The sequence below is a fragment of the Capricornis sumatraensis genome, chromosome 2, assembly GCF_032405125.1.
Source record: "Capricornis sumatraensis isolate serow.1 chromosome 2, serow.2, whole genome shotgun sequence".
Classification (NCBI taxonomy): Eukaryota; Metazoa; Chordata; class Mammalia; order Artiodactyla; family Bovidae; genus Capricornis; species Capricornis sumatraensis.
This window is the reverse complement of record NC_091070.1, coordinates 196,292,536-196,304,726: the sequence shown is the minus strand read 5'-3', so window position 1 is coordinate 196,304,726 and position 12,191 is coordinate 196,292,536. Positions and strand designations below refer to the sequence as shown.

General features: G+C 37.4%; 1 protein-coding gene across 2 annotated transcripts in view; it reads right to left on the bottom strand.

Moving 5' to 3' along the window:
• The window catches only part of FAF1 (Fas associated factor 1), a 485,365-nt gene that overhangs the window by 165,196 nt on the left and 307,978 nt on the right, over positions 1-12,191 (bottom strand). The window lies entirely within an intron of this gene.

Sequence of the window (12,191 nt, the reverse complement as noted above, 5' to 3'; positions counted from 1 at the left end):
GAGCACCTAAGATCATGGCAGTGTGAGGAATCAGAGCAAACTTCTTAGAAAAGAAGATAATTAAACTGCTTGAGACAAAAATTTAGAACTCATGTATACATAAGGGAAGCTCATAATTAAAGCTGGTATTTCTTTCACCAACTACTCACTATGTTAAGAACCTAGTTAAAAGTCTGGGATACAGAGAAAATCCATGGTTCCAGTTTTCAAGAAATTCCCATTTTAAAGCAAGACATATTTGGTGGCAAATATGTGTTTTTCAGTGTTACGGGATACAATGAAAGTTTAAGCAAAGACTACTGAAGAACAAAGGAGACTGTGAAGGCCTCATGCAAGTGCTAATATTTCACCCGTATCATTAAAAAAGATTATATATTAATGAGATTATCTCTTCAACCATTACCTGCTTTGCAAATATTTTCCCCATTTACATTTTCATTTTATTGTGCTTTTGGAGACTAGGAACTTGTTTATTTTTACATTATTGGACTTTTGCTTCATAGCTTTTCTTTCTGTTTGTGGTTAGGAAGCCCTCTTCATCCTGACCTATCTTGCAGTTTTTGTGTTTCCCAAAGTGCTTAACATAGTGCCATATGCATATTGGTTTTAACGTGAACATGAGGTTTTAGGACTAGCTGCTTTAGTTTACAGGTATGCTTGGGCTTCCCCGATAGCTCAGTTGGTAAAGAATCCTCCTGCAAGGCAGGAGACCCTGGTTCGAATTCCTGGGTCGGCAAGATCCACTGGAGAAGGAATAGGCTATCCACTCCAGTATTCTTGGGCTTCCCTTGTGGCTCAGCTGGTAGAAAGTCTGCCTGCAATGCGGGAGACCTGGGTTTGATCCCTGGGTTGAGAGGATACCCTAGAGAAGGGAAAGGCTACCCACTCCAGTATTCTGGCCTGGAGAATTCCATGGATTGTATAGCCCATGGGGTCGCAAAGAGTTGGACACGACTGAGCAACTTTCACTTAAAAAAGGTATCAATGTTGTGGAGAGTGTATAATGGAAGATTGTTGGGGAGGGGGCTGTGCTCTAGGGAGAGAAAAAACACAAGCAAGAAATTGGATATCTTAAAAAATCAATAAAAAGTTACAAAAAATAAACTAAATCATCAGCTCGATGTATGGAAGTGGAATGTGGACTGGCTACAAGGCAAGGAAGTTTTCAGGAAACTAGATTATAGCACTCAAACTGGCATACTTAGGAATTTGGACTTTACTCTGACGGCAATAGGGAAATCACTAATGATTTTCAAGGACAGGACTGTTCAGAGAACAACTCTGATGGATGGGTGGATGTGTGTGTCTACAAGCGTGCGTGCATGCGTGTCTTTTTTGTGGTGATTTGGTACCATTCGGCAGATTAGATCTGAAGACATGAGAAGGAATACTTATTTCAATGTTCCAAGTGCAAGGACTTGAGAGTTTATACCTTAATAGCAGTGAGAATTTAATAAAGGGGTCAAACTTAAAACATACTTCAGTAGAACTGATAAGATTTGTTCATCATTTAGATTTGAAGCTTTAAAAAGGTGGAAGAGGCACATAAAACCAAATTCCTAGTTTGGGTAACTGAGTGGTAGGGAAGGTCAGGTCTGGTAAGCAAGAATATTGAGGCCAGTTCTCAGAATACATCTGAGGAAGCTGTAGGACATCCAAGTAAAAACATCTAATAGGCAACTTGAAAAAAAAATCTTCTTAGGAGCTCAAGAAAGAGGTCCAGAAAAGATTTAGATCTGGAAATAATCAGCAGATAAATAATAGCTGAGGTTATAGAAATGAATAAGATCATTCAGTTAAATTTAAAAAAGAACAACAATAAGGATAAAAGTTTACAGAATATATTTCAACTGGTGAAGAAAAGAGAGATGAAGTAAAAACTATCAAAGATTAGAAAGGCAATTAAGACAAAGAATCTGAGATGTAAGAACTGAGGAAATCTCAATGAAGATAAGAAACAAACAGATTCAGAAGGATGAGAATTAAGCAAAAAGCAGTTATGGTATGACGAAAAAAAAAGGATAAAAGATCCTGAATTTATAAACCAAAGAACAGGTGTTGAATATTTTGCCATTTTCTATATGACTCTAGGCAAGCATCATTACATCACTACTGCAGGGGGTGACTTATATTGACACAAAGGTGGCTGTGAAAATGAAAAGATATGGTGTAGTATGGCATTTTATAAAATCTACTTTTTTCTGTCCCAAACTGTTTGTTTTATTGAAGTATAGTTTATGTACAGTATTATAAAAGTTACAGGTGTACAATATAGTGGTTCACAATTATTGAAGGCTACACTCTATTTATATTTGTAAAATATTGCCTATATTCCCAGTGTTGTATAATATATCTTTGTAGCTTATTTTATACATAGTATTAGGTTGGTGCAAAAGTAATTTAATTTCTGAAAATAAAATTGCCTTTCTGAATATGAGTTCCCAATCACTGGAGGTATTCAAGTAAAATCTCTGTGATAATTTGTTGAAGAACATCATCAGGAATTAAAGTATTTATGGAGAGTTTTAGTAGAATGTATTAGGTTGGTACAAAAGTAATTTTGGTTTAGCATTGCTGAACTTTGCCATTTGATATTGGAATGAATATGTTCTTAAATAAGTGTGATTATGTTATACATCATTTTAATGTGCATTTCTTGCTTTATCTGTTTTGCTATGAATTATTACTTTGTTTATTTTATATGCGTTTTAAGACTATGGAAATGATAGACAAAAAGCAAATTTGAGTGATTTTCTTATTCGAGTTCAAATTGGGTCATAAAGCAGCAGAGATAACTCACAACATCAACAATGCACTTGGCCCAGGAATTGCTAATGAATGTATAGTGCAGTGGTGGTTCAAAAAGTTTTGTAAAGGAGACGAAAGACTTGAAGATGAGGAATGTAGTGGCTGGCCATCAGAAGTTGACAACGACCAATTGAGAGGATCACTGAAGCTGATCCTCTTCACAACTAAATGAGAAGCTGCTGAAGAACTCAACATAGACCATTCTAAGGTCATTTGGCATTTGAAGCAAATTGGAAAGGTGAAAAGGTCAATAAGTGGGTGTCTCATAAGCTGACTGCAAATGAAAAAATTGTCATTTTGAAGTGTTGTCTCTCTTACTTCACGCAACAATGAACCATTTTTTGATCAGATTGTGACCTGTGATGAAAAGTGGATTTTATATGACTACTGGTGACAACCAGCTCATTAGCTGGACTGAGAAGCTCCAAAGCACTTCCCAAAGCCAAACCTGCATCAAAGAAGGGTCATGGTCACTGTCTGCTGCCCTTCTGATCCTCTACAATCTTCGTAATCCCAGAGAAACCATTACATCTAAGAAGTATGCTCAGCAAATCCATGAGATTCACCAAAAACTGCAATGCCTGCAGACAGCATTGGTCAACAGAAGGGACCCAATTCTTCTCCACAACAGCACCTGACTGCATGTTGCATAACCAACACTTCAAAAGCTGAACGAATTAGGCTAAGAAGTATTGGCTCATCCACCATATTCACCTGATCTCTCAGCAACTATCACTTCTTCAAGCATCTCAACAACTTTTTGCAGGGAAAATATTTCCACAACCAGCAGGAGGCAGAAAATGCTTTCTAAGAGTTCACTGAATACTGAAGCATGGATTTTTATGTGACAGGAATAAACTTATTTCTCATTGGCAAAAGTGTGTTGATTGTACTAGTTCTTATTGTGATTAATAAAGATGTGTTTGAGCCTAGTTATAATGACTTAAAATTCATGGTCCAAAACTGCAATTACATTTGCACCAACCTAGTTTCACCTCTTAGTCAGCTACCTGTATTTTGGCTCTCACTTCCCTCTTCCTGAAGGGAAAGGCTACCCACTCCCGTATTCTTGCCTGGAGAATTCCATAGACTGTATAGTCCATGGGGTCGCAAAGAGTCGGACATGGCTGAGCACTTTTCATTGCCCTCTCCCCACTGGTAACCACTAGTTTGTTTTCTTTATCTGTGAGTCTGCTTCTTTTTTGTTATATTCACTAGTTTGTTGTGTTTTTCAGAATACAGACATAAGTGATATCACATAGTATTTGTCTTTCTCTGTCTTATTTCATTTAACACAATAACTTCCAAGGCCATCCATGCTGCTGGAAATGGTAAAATTTCATTCCTTACTATGGCTGAGAGGTATTCCATTGTGTATGTGAGCACACACACATGTGTGTATGTAAAATACTGTAGATATTAATACATATATACACAAATATATAATCCCAGGACCCCTGGCCTGGGGACCCCAACATGGGGCTCAGACCACTCAGTCCTATGAGAGCCTCTGCAATAAAATTATTCTCCAGTTTGTGACTTGGGACTATGAGACTTGATTATATCATGAATCTGCCCCTCCTACCCATCTCACTTTAGTTCCTTTATGTCTTTAGTTGGAGGAGATCTTTTCTGGTAGGTTCCAGTCTTTTTCATCGATGGTTGTTCTGCATATAGTTGTGATTTTGATGTGCTTGTGAGAGAAGTAAGCTCAGGATCCACCATCTTAAATGATCTCCCAAAGACTATTATCTGACTCTAACAGTGAAATTCAATTTTAGTCACATAGCAGAAAGAAGCCATGCTGTAGTGAGTTAACAAAATAAACAATGAAGAAATAGAGTCATTCGGTACAGATTACTCTAAGAAGCTTGGCTGTGAATAAAAGAACAGATGAGTTAAAGCTTGAGGGGGAAACTAAATTTGAAGGAATATAATATATATATGTAATATATATATTTATAATACAATAATATAAATAAAACAATATATTTTTATATAATGTATATATATTTATATTATATATATATTTAGGATGAGAATATATATATTATATATATAATATATATAAATATTTAGAATGAAGAGAAGACAATCCAATAGACAGAGGATTAAAAATGCAAGAGCGAGTCCTTACCCTTCCCATGTTGTACGGAGAAGCTAGTTGGAGTAGGATCAAGATAATGGGCAGAACATAGACTCTAACAACAAACATTTCAGCTAACAAATTAGGGTAAAAAAATCTGATGCTGATATAAAAACATCCTAATTTGAACAGTCAAAAGGATCATAAATATCTTGATGTATCAGATCAACTGGGACAGTTTCAAAGAACAGCAGGTCCCTCAATGACTGGAATAAACATATTTTGTCTTAGCTTAGCCCCCTCCTTCACCTCCCACCTGGCTGCCCAGTCCCACTGTAACACCCAGTCACCTTTGGAGCTCGAAGCAGCTACCATAAGCTAAGTTTTTAAGTAATTGTCTTGCCCTGGGAGTGTGGAAAATAAGAAAGAGACTTTGTTTCAATAAAAACCAGTGTGTCTGGAAGAAACTTTTTCATTTAGGCATTTCAGTTGTATGCAGAGATCAAAACATGAATAAAGAGCCAGTTTAAGATGGCAGAGTAGAAGGACGTGTGTGCATCTCCTCCTGTGAGAACATCAAAACTTCAACTAGCTGTTAACAACCACTGACAGGAGGACGCTGGAACCCACCAAAAAAGATACTGCACATCCAAAGGCAAGGAAGAAGCCAGAGTGAGATGGTAAGAGGGGAATAATCACGATAAAATCAAATCCCATACCCGTCGGGTGGCTGATCCAGACTAGAGAACAATAATACCAAAGAAGCTCTTGCACTATTGTGAAGGTTCTGAACCCCACATCAGGCTTCCCAGCTTGGGGATCCAACAAAGGAACTGGGAATCCCTAAGGAATCTGGCCTTGAAGGCCAACAGGATTTGATTATAGGCCTTCCAGAGGACTGAGGGAAACAGAGACTCCAGTCTTGGAGGTGAGGCATAAACAAAATTTTGCACACACCAAGACCCAGAGGAAAGGAGTAGTGATCCCACAGGAGGCTGAACCAAAATTACCTGCTAGTGTTGGAGGGCCTCCTGTGTAGGTGTGGGTCGCCAGGGGCTCACCACATAGGGATAGGCACTGGAAGGTCCCCTTTGACATAAACTTTCTTGGAGTTTCCCATTAACCTTACCATAGAGCCCATAACACCAGGGCTGGGTCAAACAACTACCAGGGAGGGAGTGCAACCCCCACCCATCAGCAGATAGTTGGATTAAAGCTTTACTAAGCAAGGCCCTGTCTACCAGAGCAAGAACAAGTTTTTCTCATTGCCAGTCCCTCCAATCATAAAGCTCACACAAGCTACTTAGACTCATCCATCAGAAGGAAGACAGAAGAAGCACAGTCTCACAGTGGCTAAAACAAAAAACATATCACAGAAAGTTAATTATGATGACAAAGTAGAAAGTTAAGTCCCAGATGAAGGGACAAAATAAAATTCCAGAAAAACAACTAAATGAAGTGGAGACAGAACTCAGAATAAAGATTCAGAATAATGATAGGGGAGATGATCTGGGATCTCGGGAAAAGGATGGAGGCAAAGATTGAGAAGAGTCAAGAAATGTTTAACAAAGACTTATAAGAACTAAAGAACAAACAGAGATGAATAATACACTTGAAGGAATCAACAGCAGAATAACTGAGGCAGAACAGATAAATGGCCTGGAGGACAGAATGGTGGAAATCATCGCCACAGAACAGAATACAGAAAAAAGAATGAAAAAAAAAAAAATGAAGACAGCTTAAGAGACCTCTGGGACAGCATTAAATGCACCAACTATTGCATTATAGGGCTCCCAGCAGGAGAACAAAGAGAGAAAGGACCTGAGAAAAAACTTGAAGAGATAATACCTGAAAACTTCCCAAACATGGGAAAGGAAATAGTCAACCAAGTCCAGGAAGCAGAGAGTCCCAGGAAGGATAAACCCAAGGAGAAACAGACTGAGACGCATAGTAATCAATTTGATAAGAATTAAAGACAGAGATAAAATATTAAAAGCAACAAGGGAAAAATGACAAATAACATACAAGGGAACTCCCATCAGGAGTTCTCAATAGACGTGATTTCTCAATAGAAACATCAGCTGATTTCTCAATAGAAACTCTATAAGCCAGAAGGAAATGGCAAGATATATTTAAAATGATGAAAGGGAAGAACCTACAATCAAGAATATTCTACCCAGCAAGATTCTCCTTCAGATTTGATGGAGAAATCAAAAGCTTTCCAGACAAGCAGAAGTTAAGAGAATTCAGCACCACCAAACCAGCTTTACAACAAATGCTAAAGGAACTTCTTTATGCAGGAAACACAAGAGAAGGAAAAGACCTACAGCAAATAAACCCGAAACAATTAAGAAAATGGTAATAGGACCATTCATCTCAATAATTACCTTAAATGTAAATGGATTAAATGACTGTGTGAAAGAAAACATATGGATGTATGCACTTCCACTTACCACATCACTCTGCTTGATCTGCCCAAACTATGTAATTATTTTATACTGTTAAGCTAATTTTGTTCTAATTATTGCTTGCAATTGTAATTGACTTTTATTTTTTGTCTGGCTATAGATTGTGAAAACTGATAAACATGTTCTACTACTGTGATTCTGTAACTATTACTCATTTAATACCACTGTATCATGATTAGTTAACAGAAAAATAATAGAACTCTGTATCACCAAAACTAGGATAAACTAGGATCTAATAGAAAAACCTGTAATCACTTTTTAAAATCCAGATGCATATCAGAATTATCTTGAAATTTTTTGAAAAATACAAATGCTCAGGTATTGCTTTTTCTCCAGAGCTCCATATTTATGTTTCTAATGAGCAGTCATAAAAAACAACTAGATTATATGATGATCTTTTACTTTTATCTAGTTTGTTTCACTTTTTCTATTTCATATTCAGTGTTTCCTTTCATTTAGTTTATGTTCTCCGATTTCTCCATCTTTTTTTTTGATGTTTTTCTTCAAGCCTTTATCAAATGTATTAGAAAAGCTTTTGTACACACATACACACATATATATATATATAAATATGTATAATACATATATTTTAGAAAGCTTATGAATTTCTGCCTAACCAAAAAAATTATCACATTTTGGTTGTACTTGTTTGACTTAGTATGAATAGAATGCTATATTTCTTATTAAAAAATAGATATGCAACAAGAAACAAAGGTTTATTGTATAGCATAGGGAACTACAAATTTTCAATAATAATATATGTGTATTTATATTAACTGAATCACCTTGATGAGCACCTGAAACGCTGTAAGTCAACTATTCTTCAATAAAATATATACATTAAAAAAAAAGAAACACAAATTTTGGGCAATTATGTGCATTTAATTCCATTTAGTTAGGAACAAGCTCCTTCATGGAAAGACTACTTTTGTTCATAGCCATATTCCTAACACTTATGCCAGTGTCAGGGGTAGAGAAAGGATGTAATCAGAATTCACTGAATAACTACTGAATAAATCTTTTCTGCCAATTAAGCCAAAACCTAGGTATTCTTATCCTCCGCCTCTTTCTTCTCCCACAGATCCTGTCTGTCACCAGTCCTACTGATTTTCCCTCCAAAATATATTCTAAATCCATTTCCTTCTCTTTTTCGACTAGTGATGTTCTAGTTTAGGATCTCATTATCTTCTGCCTATACTAGTACAACAGATTCATATCTGATTTCTCTGTCTCTAGTCTTGCTTCCCTTACATCTAGTCTCTGCACAGCAGTCAAAATGTTTTTCTCTAAAATGTCCATTTGGGAGACAGAAAAAAAAAAATCACCCTCCACTTAAAAGTCTTCTGGCTCCCCAGAGTTCAAGTTTCTAACCTGAGATATAAAAACCTATTCACCACTGTCTCATTTCTTATCTTTCTTTGTCTCCCATTTTATTTTGCATGAACACCAAACTGCACGTAGGTCTCCCCATTCACTACATCAAATCATGCTATTTCCTCCAAATGGAATACTACATCCATGTTTCTTCTTTGGCTGTGACTCATTCTTTTCATTTTCATTTGATTTGGATATAAATTGCTCTAGTTCTCCCTCTCCTTCTTTCTTTTTAAAATATTCATTCACAAAGTATTTACTCTGTGGCTGGTATATACCAGGAGCTTTACCAGGTGTCAGAGCTACAGAGGCAGATAAGGCAGACAAGGCTTTTGCCTACCAACATTCTTGAAAGTTATAGCACCCCTTTCCCTGTAAGTGTGTTTCTCTAGTATCTTATGCTTATCTCATCTTTCTCATTAATTACATAATATGAAATTTTCAGTTTATATTCATTTGATTAGCACAGTAAGTATTCAATAGATGTCTGCTTAACTGAAATTACAAATCAATAGTTTTAACATAACTATATTTTAAACTTGGGATTTTATTTTTGTTGTTGTTATTCTTGGAGTATCCCTCCTACTCTTACACTATCAACTGAGGATTGGACAACTCTCAAAAAACCTGGGTCCAGTGGGGGTCCCTGTAATGTCCCAACCAAGCAGCTGGGATGAGGAGAGATAGGTACCTAGCTAAGGTACCTAGAAATATGGAAAGGTCATTGAAAGGGAGGGACTTCCCAGGTGGCACTAGTGGTAAAGAACCTGTTTGCCAATGCAGGAGACATAGGAGATGTGGGTTCAATCTCTGGGTAGGGAAGATCCCCTGGAGGAGGACATGACAACCCACTCCAGTAATTTTGCCAGGAGAATCCCATGGACAGAGAAGCCTTGTGGGCTACAGTCCATAGGGTCGCAAAGAGTTACACACTACTGAAGCGGCTTAGCATGCACATAAGCATTGAAGCATTGAAAGGGAGCTCAGGAACAAAGGGAAGATGGGAAGAAATGAGAAAATATTAACTATAAGGAAAATGTATTTGCAGGGCTAGAAGGACAATGTAAGAAAAAAAATTCCCCCAGTTAAAGAACACATAAGTACAATGCATAAAATTCAAAACCTGAATTTAACTACTGGTCTCAAGTATCTTCTTCCTAACTCAAGGCTGAAGACAATCAATAGCAAAGTTGTAATTATCTTGAAACACACAAAGTCATGTAAGAGAAGGGTTAAAACACGAGGAAAGAAGTAGAACCACTGGGTTCTACACAGTTCTACAGTCATAGCTTCTGATTTAATATAGGGTAGGTAACAACAGCGGAGAAGACAATGGCAACCCACTCCAGTACTCTTGTCTGGAAAATCCCATAGACAGAGGAGCCTGGTAGGTTGCAGTCCATGGGGTCACTAAGAGTCGGACAGGACTGAGCGACTTCACTTTCACTTTTCACTTTCACGCATTGGAGAAGGAAATGCCAACCCATTCCAGTGTTCTTGCCTGGAGGATCCCAGGGACGGGGGAGCCTAGTGGGCTGACATCTATGGGGTTGCACAGAGTCGGACATGACTAAAGTGAGTTAGCAACAGCAGCAGTAGTAGATACCAACAGAGATGCTCAACAATGGAACCAGATGCCTCATGAGGACAGAACCCTGCCATTAGAGATAAAATGCAGATATTATTTTGTGTGAGCTCTTTCAGCACAAAGACTGGGATCCTAATGTTTGGCATGTAGAAGACATTGAAAAATGTTTAAATAAATGAGGCATAAATGGATGGGCAAGTGTAAATCAAATAAAAAACTGCTTCCAGTTTCATAATTTTATGACAACATAAAAACCAAGTCACGGCTCCTTTCCCATTTCTCACCAGCCGCCTGGAGGAAGTGGTATGTTTACTTAGCCAGGGAAGGAAAAATAATGGACTCATCCCAGAAAATCAGATTTAAAGATATCCCCAAGACTGTGGCCCTCTTAGTTTTACAAAGCTCCCTAACCCCACTCTACTTTCTTCCTTCATTAATCTAAAGTATATGCCACCCTCTAATATGCTTTTCCTCAATTTATGGGAAAATTTTTTCCATAAATAAGCATAAAGTAAGCATAACTTACTTTAGCCACTTTTCCTTCCACTGAAAGTAAAAAGTGAAAGTGGAAGTCCTGCAGTCATGTCTGACTTTTTGTGACCCAATGGACTATACAGTCAGTGGAATTCTCCAGGCCAGAATACTAGAGTGGGTTGTCGTTCCCTTCCCCAGGGGATCTTTCCAAACAAGGGATCAAACCCAGGTCTCCTGCACAGTGGGAAGATTCTTTACCAGCTGAGCCACACACTCCACTGAATGGAATGCCCAAATAACACATATAATGGTGAGGGTGAAAAAGGAAATAAAATGAACAGGTAATTGTCACCTTTTAGATCATAAAATCATCAAGAATTCTGGGTGGAGCTAGTTGGCGTCCTTTTAATATTAGCAGATTTATTTATTAAAGGGTTGAAGCATAACTTACTTTAGCCATTAAAAATATACTCAAGCAGTAGAAGAAAATATTTCAATAAATTGTTTTTGGCAGTTTCTTCAAGCAGTGAAACTCAATATTATTTTTCCTTTCATGAGCAATTAGCAAGATAGTGTTGGAAAAAATGGTGTGGGCTCTTTAAAAGAAATTAACATTTTTAGAAACCTAAAGAAATAGCATAGTAGTATTTGCAGTGGGGGGAAAATCTCCCTTCCTTATGGATTTCCAAAAATTGAGTAGAAAATTGTCATTTTCACAGGATGATCACAGATTACAACTTCAGTTATTCAGTCCCTTTCCTCTTTTACATATTTAAATAATACAATTACATATTCAGAGAATAGTGGAAGAGGTTTTGTGGCAGCTTCCATAACAAATGTCCAAAATATTTAAGTTTAAATAAAAAATTGCAACTGTATTTTGTATAGAATGTAAATGGAAAAGGTTTTACGGGACTAATTTAAACTTTTGAAGGACTTCCCCGGTGGTCCAGTGGCTAAGACTCCGTGCTTCCAATGCAGGGAGCCTGGGGTATGATTCCTGGTCTGGGAATTAGATACCACATGCCAAAACTAAGAGTTCCCATGCTGTAACTAAAGATCAAACCTGCCCCCGCTGCACTGGAAGCACAGAGTCTTAACCATTGGACCACCAGTAAGTCCCAATAAATACTTCTAAAACTGATAAATTACAATGTCCAGGCTGTCTTTCTCATTCCCTTATACCCAAGTCATGGTTGGACACACTGCTATTGTACCCAAGGAAAAGATTCTGCCTTTTAATATAGTTCAGACCTGCAAAGACACATACAGGCATACCACATATATAAACATGTTCAATCTCCTTGCTCCTCTTTGTTTCTACAGCACCCTGTAATGCACTGCTGTCACTGCATTTATTACATTTGCCATTATTATTGGTTTACTAATATAT